The following is a 14,193-nucleotide window of genomic DNA, read 5'->3' as shown; positions in this document are numbered from 1 at the left end:
CTGGCTAGGACTCTACACCGAAGAATTCCTGGTGAATTTTAGCAAACTTCCCAAGTTTTTATGTATAAAGAGGGAAAAAAGTTTACTTGTTTATATAAGGGTTTCTGAGAAAGAACTGAGAACTTTTAATCTAAAAATATAATTTGGGTTTGGTGTGTGTGTGTGTGTGTGTGTGTGTGTGTGTGTGTGTGTGTAATTCTCTCCATCTGTCCATTTGCAGACATCTATGCCCATTTGCAAAATAATACATCTCCAAAAATGTTTATAATATACTCACTTGAGTCATCTTTGATATAACTTTCTATTCCATCCAAAGCTTTGTGACTTAAATGTATTTTTACACATTTATACTTAGACTCACTTATTAAAAGCCCCTTTTGGTATGCCGCCAACAGGTGTCAGTAAGTCTTCTGATCTAAACTGCAAAATTTAACCCAGAGATTCCCAACTGTTTTTGCATTCTTTAACATACTGTCAAATACTAAATCTTTGTGACACACGTCCTTAAATATGGTGAATGAGGTAGTGTGTTTTACAATATAATTTCTCCTAGAGTGCAAAAATATTCCTATGTAGCTTTAGAAAAGCACTCACGGTCAGTGCACGGTTCAATTCCTTAGGCAGGGACTCTTCCTTTCAGTAACTTTCATCGGCCTGATTGTGCTCTTAACCACTCAAGAGGGAAAGTTTTTTGGCTTGACATGAATGTGTCTTTTATCTCTTAGTTATAGCAAATTGTGTCCTGTTCTCCACTGCATCTTATAGCTTGTTCTGTGCAATATGTCATCTGATCAGCTTTATCACAAGAGCATGCATATTTAATTTAAGCAAAAATTAATATGTACATTGCTGAAATCAAAGCAAAACAAAAATTGTAAAAAAAAGTCTGTGTTTCATACCACACTAGTTATTGTGACCCCTTGGTTGACAACGTATTTCTAAATTTTTAACCAGAGTACCTGTAAAGGTAAAGGAGAGAGAACGCATACAATCTGGAGAGTCTGGGGAACTGTAACTCCAGGCCACTCTTTTCTAGCATAAAGTCACGTTGAAGCTTTGAGTTTTTTTCCTGAAAAATACCTAGGAATTTTCCAACTTATTTCATAATATATTTGTAAATTTTGAAGCACAAACATAAGGAACACCTTCCAAATATTTGAAAACGTATAGAATTTCTAGGAAAACGTACCAGGTTTGTCTTTCAACCTGAGTACACCATGCTGCAAGCGGTCTGAAAAGCAGAGTTTAAAGACTAAGTGTGCTTGGCTATAATTCAAACAGGAGACATGGTTCTAAGAATTTGCTTCTTTACCCTAAGTTTCAAATTGTGATTTTTTTTCATACTCTATCCACCCTATAACATCTATCTATCTGGCTAGATAGTTTATTTCTAAATAGCTATATTTAAACAATATTAAATTATATTAATTACTTCCACCAACATGATTCAACATCTATCCCTAAGGAAAGGCCCCTTTCATTGTTCTTATAAGTAAAGACAAGATAATCATTGTTTTTTAAGTTTCCTATCAGCTTTTGTTTTTGTATGTGGCAGATTAAAGACAGCTGGAAACAGAAACAGCCACACCAAGGCTGGATTCTGGTAGCCTGTGAAAGCCCCAGGAAATGATTTTGCCCCAAGGGAAGGGAGGACGCAAAGGAAATGGACGTGTTGACCTGCTCGGTGGTGGCCACTTTCATGTCCCCTGCTGTACTCGGTGCTCATGACAACTTCTTTCAGGATGGACTTGGAACCCTCACGTCATTCCTCTGAGCTAGGTGCTATCATTATTCCCATTTTATAGTTGAGGAATCCAAGCTTTACACATATTAAGTAGCTTACTCATATTCATGTAGCTCCACTTGGCAAACTCAGATGCAATACAAACCAAACTTGCTTGAGAGCTCTTGCTCTTAAACACCACTAAACTTTTGACCTTCAGTTTATTTCATGATGGAAAATTGTACTTCTGGGTTTTTTTTTTCCATATCTTTCTTGCAACCAGTATTAAATTAAGGCAAACTAAGATTAAAAGGCCAGAAAGCCAATGTGTGAGTGGCACTAAAATTTATCTTTGAATTGTAAGAATACAGAGAAACTTGTATTTTACCAGAGTTTGTTTCTGCCTCTGGGAAGAATATTCTGATGAGCAGTTTAGGTGACAGGGGTGAGACTCTAAGGCATTAAAGGATTATGCTTAAGTAAAAAAATGTCACTTGTCTGCTTTTAACGGAAGGTAGGTCTAGATCGCTCCTGAGCTTTTATATTATTGAAAAAGATATGAAACTTTAGGGCCTCATCTTAATTGTGTGAGACTACTGAGATGCTTCTAGCAGCCTCCTCCTGATGAAGCGTGGTCCTAAGTACGAGTCTCGCATGAATCTGAATGACACAGAATTGTAATCATATAGCATAGGCACCAATTCTCAAGTTAAAAGCCTGAGTTTTACTGAATTCATTACTCAAATCCCAAGGTTGACAACCTCAGAATTCACATAATTGGTAGGCCCTACCCTAACTATAGTCTTGGTAACAGAGTCACCATTCCAGCATTTTTCACTCCACTGCCCCTTTATAGCAGCTCATTCAGTAATTGAGGACATCTGGGACCCTATCTTATTCTGGGTCTAAAAATACTTTTCACCAACACCATTTTGAGGTGTCCGGATAGACACTCTAAATGAGATCATTTGACACCGCATATGTAAATCCTCCAAAGTGGCTGTTGCACTACAGTTGCTTAAATAACAATTCTAGCATATTATAAAACATTTTAAATAGTGCCTTTCTCTTTTTCCCTCTCTCTGTCTGACACATACACAGACCCACACAAGATTACATAATAAAGATATAAGCTATATTTTAAATGCACTGATACTAGTTTTTGCCAGTCTCTGAAACCCAATAAGTAAAGGCTTTGCTCCTCTAATAGAGATAGTTTTCTTGTTCGTTTGTTGTTTCGCTATTCACTTATTTAACAAGTAATCACTAAATTCTTTCTCCATGTCATACAGAAGTGAACAAAAGAAAAGTCTCTGGTCATCTTGGGAGCTTGCATTCCAATGGTTTGAGAATGACACTAAAGAGATACATATCACATGGCAATAATAAGTGCTCTGAAGAAAATAAAGTTAGGATAGACAGGATGGGGAGTGATGGGGTGGGGGACTCGCTGCCCACAGGGAGGTTAGGAAAGGCATCTTTGGTAAGGCAGGGTTAGAATAGGGACCAGAAGGAACATGGGGGCTGCCTTTTCCAGGAAGAGTGCTTGCTCCTGTTTCAAGAATATTACAAACCTATTGACAAAGTGATATTGACATTAGAGCAGTTGAGAAAATGATAGATTTTTTTCATACTTTCAAATTTGTATAAATAAGCCAAAGAAGTATGAACATTTTTGTTATTTAAAATGTCTGTCAAGAAAGAATAGAGTCCTGAATTAGGAAGAAGAAAAAAAATAACTGGCATATTATTTTCCACTTCCACAGTTTTTAATGGTTTCTATTCAATTTTTTTGAGGGTTTTATGATTTAACTTTCTGAGATAAAATGATCTGCTAAACCCTAAGACACACGCCAAAGATAGAATGAATTAGTCTCCATCAGAAGTAACAAGAATCACGGATACCTATGTTGATGCTATATAGTCTTGTTAACAATGAAAATCACACAAGGGTGGAGAATGGAGAATAAATACCTAATGTATTTTTACCCCTCTCCCTCAATTGTTCCTACGTCTCTCTCATATCTTTCCTAGAGTAATGTCTAAACTTTTTTTCCCCTTCACCTTCGTTTGAAGTGAATTAACACCTTTAATAATGCTAACACTACTCCATACTTTCCAAACTTTTAAGGGTTGGACATTTGATAATCTCAAAAAAGAATAGGGATATAATCATTTAGTCACCAAGTAAAAAAAAATCCACCCCTGTAGATATGTGCATATCTACACACACATATATTCGTATATATAGAATGTGTACAACCACTACTTGGAGGACTCTCATTTTCTATTCATTTCTTGTGTATTTTTCTCCCCAAAGAATCAGAGAATATAGAATGTAATAAAGATGGTGGTGGTGGTGATGAAAAAAAAAAAAAAAAACTCTTATTGGGCTCTCTTATCTCCCGGTTGTCTGTAGTTTGTCTAAGTTCTTCCTCATGTCCTTGGGTTTGGTGTCCTGATTTCCTTTTCAGATAAGGGAATGGAAGTTCTGAGAGGTTGGATATTGTCTCAAAACGATACCACAGAAATGTTGCAAAGAATATACTCTAACCCTGGGTTGTCTATCCTATTCCTGTAACATCCCATTGGTGCTAGAGAATTCTTCCCTAAAGTAGGCTACATAATTTTGAAAGGCGACATACTTCTGGCTTCGTTCAGGGTAGAGTCAAAAATGGGAGCTTTAGAGAGTGATTCCTGGTCTCCAATCTGCAAGTTTCATTTGACACTTTCACTGTGGCTTAGTCTGTAAAAACCTTACGGGATGATCACAAGCCTTCAGTACATAAATGCAGGTTCTTGTCCTGTGCCTGGAACATCCTATGTGTTTGACTAATTTTAGTTAAAAACATGACCAGAGCAACAACAAAATAGAAGCAGAGCGGAGAAAGATATTTCTCCTACCAGTGTCTAGAAGGAGTCCTTAATTAGCCTCCTCTTCACTTCACTGAAAAGTAAAGCTATTCAGTATTTGTTGTTGTTAATTTACTGGCCATGGAAATAGGAATTTTTATTTAGTGACTTTTATGAAGCGTTTCTGTTTGTTTGAGGTTTATAAGGAATCACTAATTTGAGTCCCCCGAGTTATAATGCCAGAAATGGGAAACGAAAGCTTCAGACATCTGCTGTCAATTGCAAAATGCTTTCATTTTATTTTAGCCAGAGGAAAAAAATCTGTAGTAAGATTAAATGCGCAAAGGAACTGGACCTGTGCAGTACATATGCTTCTTAAGTTAAAAGTGAACAAACTGTTGGTAATATGATAATGCAGTGCTGTAGTGAGGAGCACAGGCTTGATCAAGTCACTCCATCCCTGATCTGTAGAAAGGAGATGATGTTAGTATCTAGACGGTCAACTGGTCAGATGAAATAAACATCAGGTGTTACTATTTTTAACATAATTGCCTATTTCGTTTCTTCTTGAACTCTCTTCCTTTCTGATTTCTGACATGGGAGCAAGGAATCTGATAATCAGTTCTACTAAGGTGGCAATGGGACATTTATCCTTTTCTGTTTTCTTTCTATAACTACACACACACACACACACACACAAACACACACGCTGGGCTCTGAGATGGATAACTGGAAGCCATGGGGTGGCTCGAAAAGTTGGGCTCAGTGACGGGAATTGCAATGCTGAGGCAGCCGACATAAGACCCATTTCTAGATAGATGGGGATGCGAAGTAGGTTTTCTGGAGGAATCCACCAGCTTCTGTCTTGCTTAGTGTTAGAACCTCTTAGAAACATGCGAATTAGATGGCACATGAGTTTGAAGCTTTTGAAAGATAGTTCATTCTTCTCATCATAACTGAATTAAACATGCCCATTTCTGTGGGCGGTTGCAGAACCTGTCTCCCACGGGAAAGCAAAAGTACTCCCTTGTAAAACCAGGCTCACTTCTCATCATAATGCGTCACTTTCCGTCAAACTACTTTCAAAAATGATGGATGTTAATGATCACCTTAGTTAGGAGGTGTCATCATTTATGTAAAAAAAATTGGGCAAGTTGGATTAATAGAATCATAACCTGGAGGCTTAGACAGTATGGGGAAGATCAAAACCCTTTTTTCTCAAAATCATGAAGAATTTATTATTTACTAAGGACTTGATAGAAACAGAGCATCACCTTAAATGTCATCATGCTCCCAATATTTTATTTCCATATTTCTCATGCAAACTTACCAGACTTAATTTATTGGCAACAAAATAAATGGGACTTATATGTGACCAGAAAAAAAAATTGGCTTTATTTATCACATTTGGAATCTGAATCAGATATATTCAAGTTCAGTAACAGCTTAATTGATAGGAAACATTTAATAACTAGTTAAAATCAACACACTTATTTGGAATGTAAATCTGTTTATTGACCTTTTGTTGAAGGAATTTCCTATCGCTTCTACAGTCTTTTATATCTAATTATATGAGTGATGTTAAGTTTGAAGAAAGAGGGTATGCTTAAGACATGGACTCTAGTTCTATAATTTGGAGGATCTTATAAATCTTGCCAGGAAGCATGATACACAGAAGGTGTCCATTTCAAAAAGTGCTGAAAAGCAATGACGGAGGGGAACAGTTTCATTAAAACATGTGGTTAAAAGCAATTTTCCTTAGTTCCCCTCTACTAGGGGGGAGCAGGATTTTTCATTTCTGGATGTGTCTGGCTGTCATGTATTAGGAATAAATGTGTGTGGACTTGAAAGGCATCTACTATGTTGTATATTATTCAGTACCTTGGCAAGTTATTGATGATTAAGAAAATATAAGGTTTGACTTCTTCTCCATACAAAATCTGTCCTTGGAGACATTCAAGACACTGCAGGACTCCAGATTTTTTTTTTTACATAGCTAGTAAGGAAACTTCTCTTCTGCTATATTGTATACATAATTGTATACATAATGTAATGGTTCAGTTTTATCCTTTTGCCCTCTCCCCACTCGGGGCCACAGACAGTCCTCCTCCACCCTCCACTATCACCCACAAGCTGCCCCAGGGCCCATTCCTAGCTATGTATGCCTTGGAGAAGGTGTAAGGTCAGCTTAGTGAGTCTGCTAAACTTGTGTATTGAGCCACCTGAGATGCTAGCAGAAGAGAAGTTTCCTTACTAGCTATGTAAAAAAAAAAAAAAAAAAAAAAAAAAAAAAAAAAAAAAAAATCTGGAGTCCTGCAGTGTCTTGAATGTCTCCAAGGACAGATTTTGTATGGAGAAGAAGTCAAACCTTATATTTTCTTAATCATCAATGTATACAATGGAATATTACTCAGCTATTAGAAATGACAAATACCCACCATTTGCTTCAACGTGGATGGAACTGGAGGGTATTATGCTGAGTGAAGTAAGTCAGTCGGAGAAGGACAAACATTATATGTTCTCATTCATTTGGGGAATATAAATAATAGTGAAAGGGAATATAAGGGAAGGGGGAAGAAATGTGTGGGAAATATCAGAAAGGGAGACAGAACGTAAAGACTGCTAACTCTGGGAAACGAACTAGGGGTGGTGGAAGGGGAGGAGGGCGGGGGGTGGGAGTGAATGGGTGACGGGCACTGGGGGTTATTCTGTATGTTAGTAAATTGAACACCAATAAAAAATAAATTAAAAAAAAAAAAACTGAACCATTACAGAGGCCCTGCTGCTGAAATCGGCCAGAGGCTAGCAATGTCCAAGAGTGGTCTACCTAGATTTATTTGCTGTTACTTAAAAGTGTGCTCTACATTTTATTTCAGATCGTTCTAGGATATTAGAGAAACCCAACGGAGAGAAAAAGCTTTCACCTTCAATTAGCATATGAAGTTGCCTGCTTCTGCGGATCAATACCATTCACACATCAACTCCAGTAATGCCTGGAAAAGAGGTGGTTTGAAGTATGTCTCTGGGTAGCCAAACTCAATCGCCACATGCTAGGAGGCAGGTAGAGCAATGAGTGGTGTGGACGTGAGCAATAGGATCCTCATGATTGGGGAATGGGTTTGCCAGAGGAAAAAGAATGAAAGACAGACTAGGAGTAGTTGCAGGGGAGAGAAGCAGACTCTAACCCCGGAGCACCTACAAAGAACAGTGTGACCTTGTGGACTCAGGGCCCACCACTATTCTATGAAAGATAATTCGAGAAGATAGATGATTTCTGAAGATGTGAAACACTATTATATATACCTTGCTACTCTGCACAAAGGCTCATGCTTGTAAGTCACTGCTTTTTGAAGAAAGGAAGAATTTGCAAGATACAGTGGAAGTTCCTCCAGGTCAGGGGACTTGGGGGTCAAGGCTGATTTTGGAGGCGTAATCCTGGGTGAGTCTTTAAACTGCTACATGCATTTGGGTCTCTCAGCTGCAAAGCAAGAAATTTGGCTCAGATGATCATGCCCATACTACCTCCAAGCTATAGAAATAAAACATTTAAGGAAATTCTCTAAAAATTTAATCACATATTTAACCACTTGAAACATATAATGTTTTAATAAACATACATTTTTCATCTGGAGTCCTTTTTTTTTCTATGCTTTTCTTTCACTCAGATGAGGTATGGGGGGAACAAAAGTGTCTTAGAAGATACTGCATAATCATGTGTCACGCAAGTCCAGTTTTCCTGATAGCTTTTATGTTACTTTGGGCAAGTTGCATACTGCGACTGTAAAACTCTGACTGCTAAATTGAAATTCAAAAAACGTGGGCACCCTGAAGCTGTACTAAGCAGCTTTCCATCTAAAATTTTGCAATTTGTATTTTTGCCTGTAAGATCATTTTAATCTTGTAAAAATACGTATTCACAGAGACAAAGACTAGAATAGGAAAATGTTTGTTCTAGGGTCAATTATGGGTGTTTTTCCCTGTGTTCCTTTATCAAAATTGTAAATAATAATAATAACAACAGCAGGTGCTATTTCAGAAACTTAAAATTAATCGAGTTATTTTGCAAGTGTGAAATGCTAACTGGACCTGAATTTTCTCTCTCTTTTTTTTTGTATTTTAAAAATCATATATAAATTAATTGCTCTGTTCTCTTGCATTGACTGGGTTCACATCACCCAGACATCAGACTGTTCTTTTCTCCTAAATACAGGCCTGTTTCTTTGTGTGGTAATATTTCCCATAAGCAGGAGAATGAGTAGGGAGTTGGGGAGCTGAATTCATTGCTTCAGAGGAGGCGTTTGGAAGCAAACGTTAAGCTTGGTTGGCTGGCCCAGTCTCTTGGATCCTGTTGCTCCACAGCAGGGCTTTAGGAGGCAGCTGGGATCTTCACTACATCTGGTTATACTGGGGATTAAGATAAGAGGAAGGGAGATGATACTTTTCCCATCTGTGCATTGGAGGATGCCTGATTAGTTTCCATCCTTACTCAAGGGGGGAATAAAGCTATTTAAGTAATTTGGCTTAGAAAAAAGAAAAACTTACAAGTTAATTCAGGAAATAAAGGAATTTTCCAAAATGATTTGAAGTGTTCCTCTCTATTGGTTTCAGCAAGTCTTTTCAAGTTCATTTGCAAGCATATATTTCTGCCCACTAAGCTCAAACACCAATGATGTCAACTCAACTCTCTAGACACTTAGGAACTTCCAAATATAAACCCACCATTCTGGTTTTTGTAGGACTGTGTCAGAGAGGGATTTCTGGTGATGGTGACATTTACTGAGTCTTAAAGGGTGAGGACGAATCAGTTGGAAAAAGTGAGGGTGTAGATAAGAAGGACCTTCCAAGTTGAAGGGATATTGTGACCAAAGAAAAATCATGTGAGGAAAAAAAAATAGAAGGAGTTGGTGTTTCTGAGAATAAAGTGGGGGTCAGGGATGAAGAGAGCTGAAACTCCTGGAAGTAGGCACCCACCAGCTCACCGAGGGCCTCGCTAGGGAGGTCAGCCTGTTGTTTACAGGGAATGGAAAGCCACTTAAGGCCTTTAAAAGGGGAATGGCATGCTTGCATTATTTATAGAGATTTCTCCAGCAGTGTTGTGGGAGACAGGGTTGAAGGGGTTAAAGCTGAAGGCAGAAGAAACCCCGTCAGGTGTTCATAGGCACAGTACAGAGAGGTTAGTGAGGGTGGAGAGAACAGGCACAGATCCTGTAGTTGCACTGGGATGGCACCGAGGAGGTAAAATTTATAGAAGGATATTAGGGGTAATGGAGAAAAATAAAATGACTAATCCTCTCCTCCCCTGGCTGGATGGTGGTCCCAGCAACTACTGAGGAATATAGGGGACAACAGGGAGATCATTAGTGGATGTTTGGAGGTGGAAGGGTCTGGGGGACCAGGAAGGGAGCTATCTAGCAGGCAGCTGGGTATATGGGTCTGAGGTTTTGGAAAAAGGTGATATTGGGAAATAATGGATTCGGTACTAATCAGAGTCTATAAGTAGCAACTGAAGCCATGCGAAGAGACCAGAGCACCCAGGGAAATTATGTGCCATGGAAAAACAGAGTGCTCGGGAGAGGAGCCTGTGGAGCTACAGCATTTAAAGAGCCAGCAGGACACATTTGGTAAATTACTTAATAGCCCAGAAACTCGGATAATAGCTACTTCATTTTTGTGCTGTGGAACCAGAGGAGATAACACATGGACAGTGTTTGACTCAGCTTTTTTTTTTTTTTTTTTGAAATTCACTAAATGCTTCTTTTTCTTTCTTCCTCATTTCTATACTAGTGCTGTTGCTTTTATTACGTAGCAGAGATGGTACCTTGGATTATTGCTTTAAACAAGAGCAGAAAGCGTGCCATTTGTTTTTGCGCCAGTTCCAACACATGAAAATTGTATGTAGACTCGAATGAAATGGCTTGTTTATTCAAATTGCATGAAAGAATTGCTTAATATTACACTTGAAAAAAAAAAGTTTAAACCTGTGATCATTTATAACCCAAATTTGTAAATGGATTGCTATACATACATCCCTAGAAATGTCCACTTCTACATTAAAATCATGGCTTTAGCTGGAGTGTGGGTAATACATAACCAGTAATTCGTAAGTACACATATTCAATAGTGACCTGGCTCTTCTAATGTACTATTCAAGAGCAAGGTAATGGGGCAAGTGATAATGTTGTTCAAGAATAAAGAATCTTGTCAAATAACAGGCTAGGTCATTTCTATAAAGATCGAATTATTTGATGGAATCAGCATGTAGGGAAAATAAGAGACAAGAGCAGGGAGGTCATATGGGTAAAGGAGCCCATTTACTGGCTCTGTGCTGCAGATTTTTCTACCCTATGTGTCTAGTGCAGTACAAATTTATTTAGTAAACACAATTACTTTAAGTTGATGATAGACATTTGTGGAAAATGTCTGAGCATGTTGGCTCTAAACCCCTAACCATGAAAATTGTAAGTCTTAAACGGTTACCCTAAGAATGCTATCATTTTTTTTTCTGAAAGTAAACATAAGCATTTATGATATCTGGTCACCACCAACTATGTTGTAAACACGATCTAGCTTTTACATGGGCTAACGACTAAGTTTGAAAGTCTTCTCTGCGCAAACTGTTTATTTTCCCTTACATTTTCTTTTTATTTTTTCCCTTACATTTTCTGTAGCTGTTTTTTTCTTTCTTTTTTTTTTTTTTTTAACATAACAATGCAGTCCTGTGCCAGAGGCAGGTGATCTGTCTAGGTCTGCATCTCAGGTGCAGAAATGGGTCTATCAAGCCCAGAGCTGCCGCTGCCACCAGGGAACTGAGCACATTCGTGCTCACATGTGGAAGCTTTTTGCTTGATATGCGTTTACTCCCCAAGAGTGATGGTGTGGAACTGCAGTCAGCAGTCATCCACTGTGGAGTTGGTTGCTCCTTCTGAAATTGAAATAAATTGGCTGAGGGAATGTGCAGAACAGCAGTTGGCGAATTTAACACAGAGCACTGTGGGCCCACACGGATAATGACTGTATTATATTAAAGCAGAGAAAAGCAAAGGGAAAACCTACTTAAGAATATTGTGTTTCTCAATACATATCAAGGCATCAGAAATGTAAACAGATCTTTTATTATTTTAATTGTAGCAAAACTGAGTGAAGAGGGAATTTAATTAGCCCATGAATGATTTCACTGGAACTTTCATCTCTTGCTAGTCTGTCTTTGATTATTGCTGGTAGATTAACCTCTCTGGGAACAGGACTTTTCAAGAAACAATTCCCAAGCTCAAGAACTTATCCTTAGGCCAGATCTGAAAGGCTTTAAATGTTGTACCCCAGCCTCTGTGACCCACCAATCTCTACGTGGAAGTTTCTCCATTTGTAGAGGTGTTTGTGGATTTCAGAGGAGCCCGGAAAGAACCCTGACTGTCCTCCTCTCTGAAGTGGAGGAGAGACGACTTGTCCACCCAACCTTGTTCAGGGGTAGGCCTTGAGATACTGAGATGACTAAGACCTCTCTTTGACCTCTTGGAGGTCATAATTGAATAGGAAGTGATAAAATATAGCAAATAATTATGCTGTAATAAAAGGAGCATGACACACAAGGTGAATTTAAACTAGGCAATGACTAAGAAGGATAGAAGTTGAAGAAGAATAGAGAAAGGACTGATGTCCTAAAAGAGGGAAAGACTCTGGTAAAAGTGTATAAAGCACCGACTTTGGACTCAGAAATCCAGAGTCCGAAGCCTAGTTGAACCATTCTGGGCATGCCACATTCAACTGTAAGCCTTGTGCTCCCCATCTATAAAGCGGGATATAGGTAAGAGGATGTTTTCCTTTATCAGAGATTTTCTAGGCATTCTAAGTCAATACCTTATCACCCTGTAAATAAAATACCTTGTCTTCTTAATAGGCATGTCACTTTTACTCCATTCCATGTCGTACATCCTCTTGCCAGAGTAAAATCCCAACCATGTCTCCCGATGAACATTAATACCAATTCTCACCTTCTTTGCTGGGCTTTTTTGGGTCCCTATGCTCCAGGATTCCCAGTAGACATAGTAATACCACTAACAACAAGAACATTAGCAACAATAATTGAAACACTGCAAACATGGACTGAGGGTCTATTTGTTTGACCATTATTCGCTTCCCATAAAGTATCTCACTTAACCCTTGTTCTATCCTGTGAGGTAGGCATCCTTACTTCCATTTAAATGACCAGGAACCTGAAACTCAGAGAAGATATGTGACACTTCCAAGGTTATCTGGAGAGTCAGTGACAGACCCAACTATCAAACAGATCTTTCTAACTTCAAAGATCACCTGCCATCCTGCTCAAGCCACTAGAGTTTACCCCTCTGCCCTTTGAAGTTTTTGGAATGTGGAGAAGGGGGAAATTTTTACAGGAACTTAATGCATATTTGGTTGGCAGACTAGTCTCAGAACTGGTCTAGAGATGCTCAAAGCAGCCCTAAATTATGGAAGGGCAGGCTCTGGAAGGGACCCTAGAGAGTGTGCTGAGTGATAAAAGAACTGCGAATGGTATAAAACTTGACTGAGGATCTCTGGCATCTCCCATGTACCCAGCAAAAATTCATAATTATAATTTTTAAAAATTACGAATATTCATTAATGTCAGTAGAGGAAGCTGTGCTCACTTTATGGTTTCTGTGGGAATAACAAAGTGTTTTTCATGCAGAACCTAGGTTACTGCTCTTAAGACAGTGTTTTTTGATATTTCACCTGGAGATGCTTAAAAATTTGTGTAGGCAGTCTTGTCTTTTAGATGAAAACAGAAATATAAAGGCCAAAATATGAAAGTGTTTTTTCAAAAGTTCATGAGGTAAAATCATCGATAGATTTGTTATTATTGTCATTGCTTAAGGACCATTCACTGGAGGTGGTGGCATGTGAACGTTTGAGAATTCAGCTGAATATGAACATAAGGAAACATTCAGAAATGTGCCATATGAAAAAAAAAAAGATTTGTCTCTATGTAAGTGCAATTGAACAAGAATAATTGTTAGATCTTCTCTTTAAGCAGTTATTTTTCTGGAATTATTTGCAACCCAGTCCTGCCCAGAGGCAAGGAAAGTGAGCTAGATGTATTTTTGAAACTCTTTTCAGAGTTATAATTTTATGATATTGCAATAAATTCCAAGATGACCATGGGGAGTGTGTTGTTCTACACAAGCATTTTATTGCTACTATGCATTTGCAGTAATTGGAGATAATTTACTATTTTATGAAGCATAACAGAATAATTGCACTATTTTCAACTTTAAAGAGAAAAGACTAGGAGAGGTCTGGTCAGGATGATAAATGATTCACATCCCCCTGTGAATGTTTCCTTTTAAAAATGTAAAACTGTCACATGCAATCATATTCTAGTTTTTCATTTTTAAAACGTTTTAATCTTCATTTTATTAGGATGTTGCCAATTTGGTGTTACTGAGTTTGTGTGAATGGTGCTAATGTTTTCAACTTTAGAAACTCTTTACTTTGGCCTGTGTGTGACACACACATTGACTTCACAATCCCGTGGACCTCCTCCTTAAAGACCAATTAGTATTTTGTCCAGATGTAATCTGATCCATAAAGGCCTGGCCAGAACTATCCAAACATGTCCTATA

The 14,193-nt window shown here is 38.2% G+C and overlaps 1 protein-coding gene and 1 long non-coding RNA gene across 4 annotated transcripts in view; one reads left to right on the top strand and one right to left on the bottom strand.

Moving 5' to 3' along the window:
* The window catches only part of LOC140602795 (uncharacterized), a 311,552-nt gene extending 303,345 nt beyond the window's left edge, over positions 1–8,207 (top strand). Inside the window, exon 4 of the long non-coding RNA XR_012005707.1 lies at positions 7,453–8,207. This is a non-coding gene — a long non-coding RNA (uncharacterized lncRNA). The remainder of the gene's footprint in view (positions 1–7,452) is intronic.
* The window catches only part of SYT1 (synaptotagmin 1), a 542,097-nt gene that overhangs the window by 294,405 nt on the left and 233,499 nt on the right, over positions 1–14,193 (bottom strand). The window lies entirely within an intron of this gene.

The sequence above is a fragment of the Canis lupus genome, chromosome 13 (assembly GCF_048164855.1).
Source record: "Canis lupus baileyi chromosome 13, mCanLup2.hap1, whole genome shotgun sequence".
NCBI lineage: Eukaryota > Metazoa > Chordata > Mammalia > Carnivora > Canidae > Canis > Canis lupus.
Note: the sequence above shows the minus strand (reverse complement) of the source record. Positions and strands in the feature narration are given on the sequence as shown.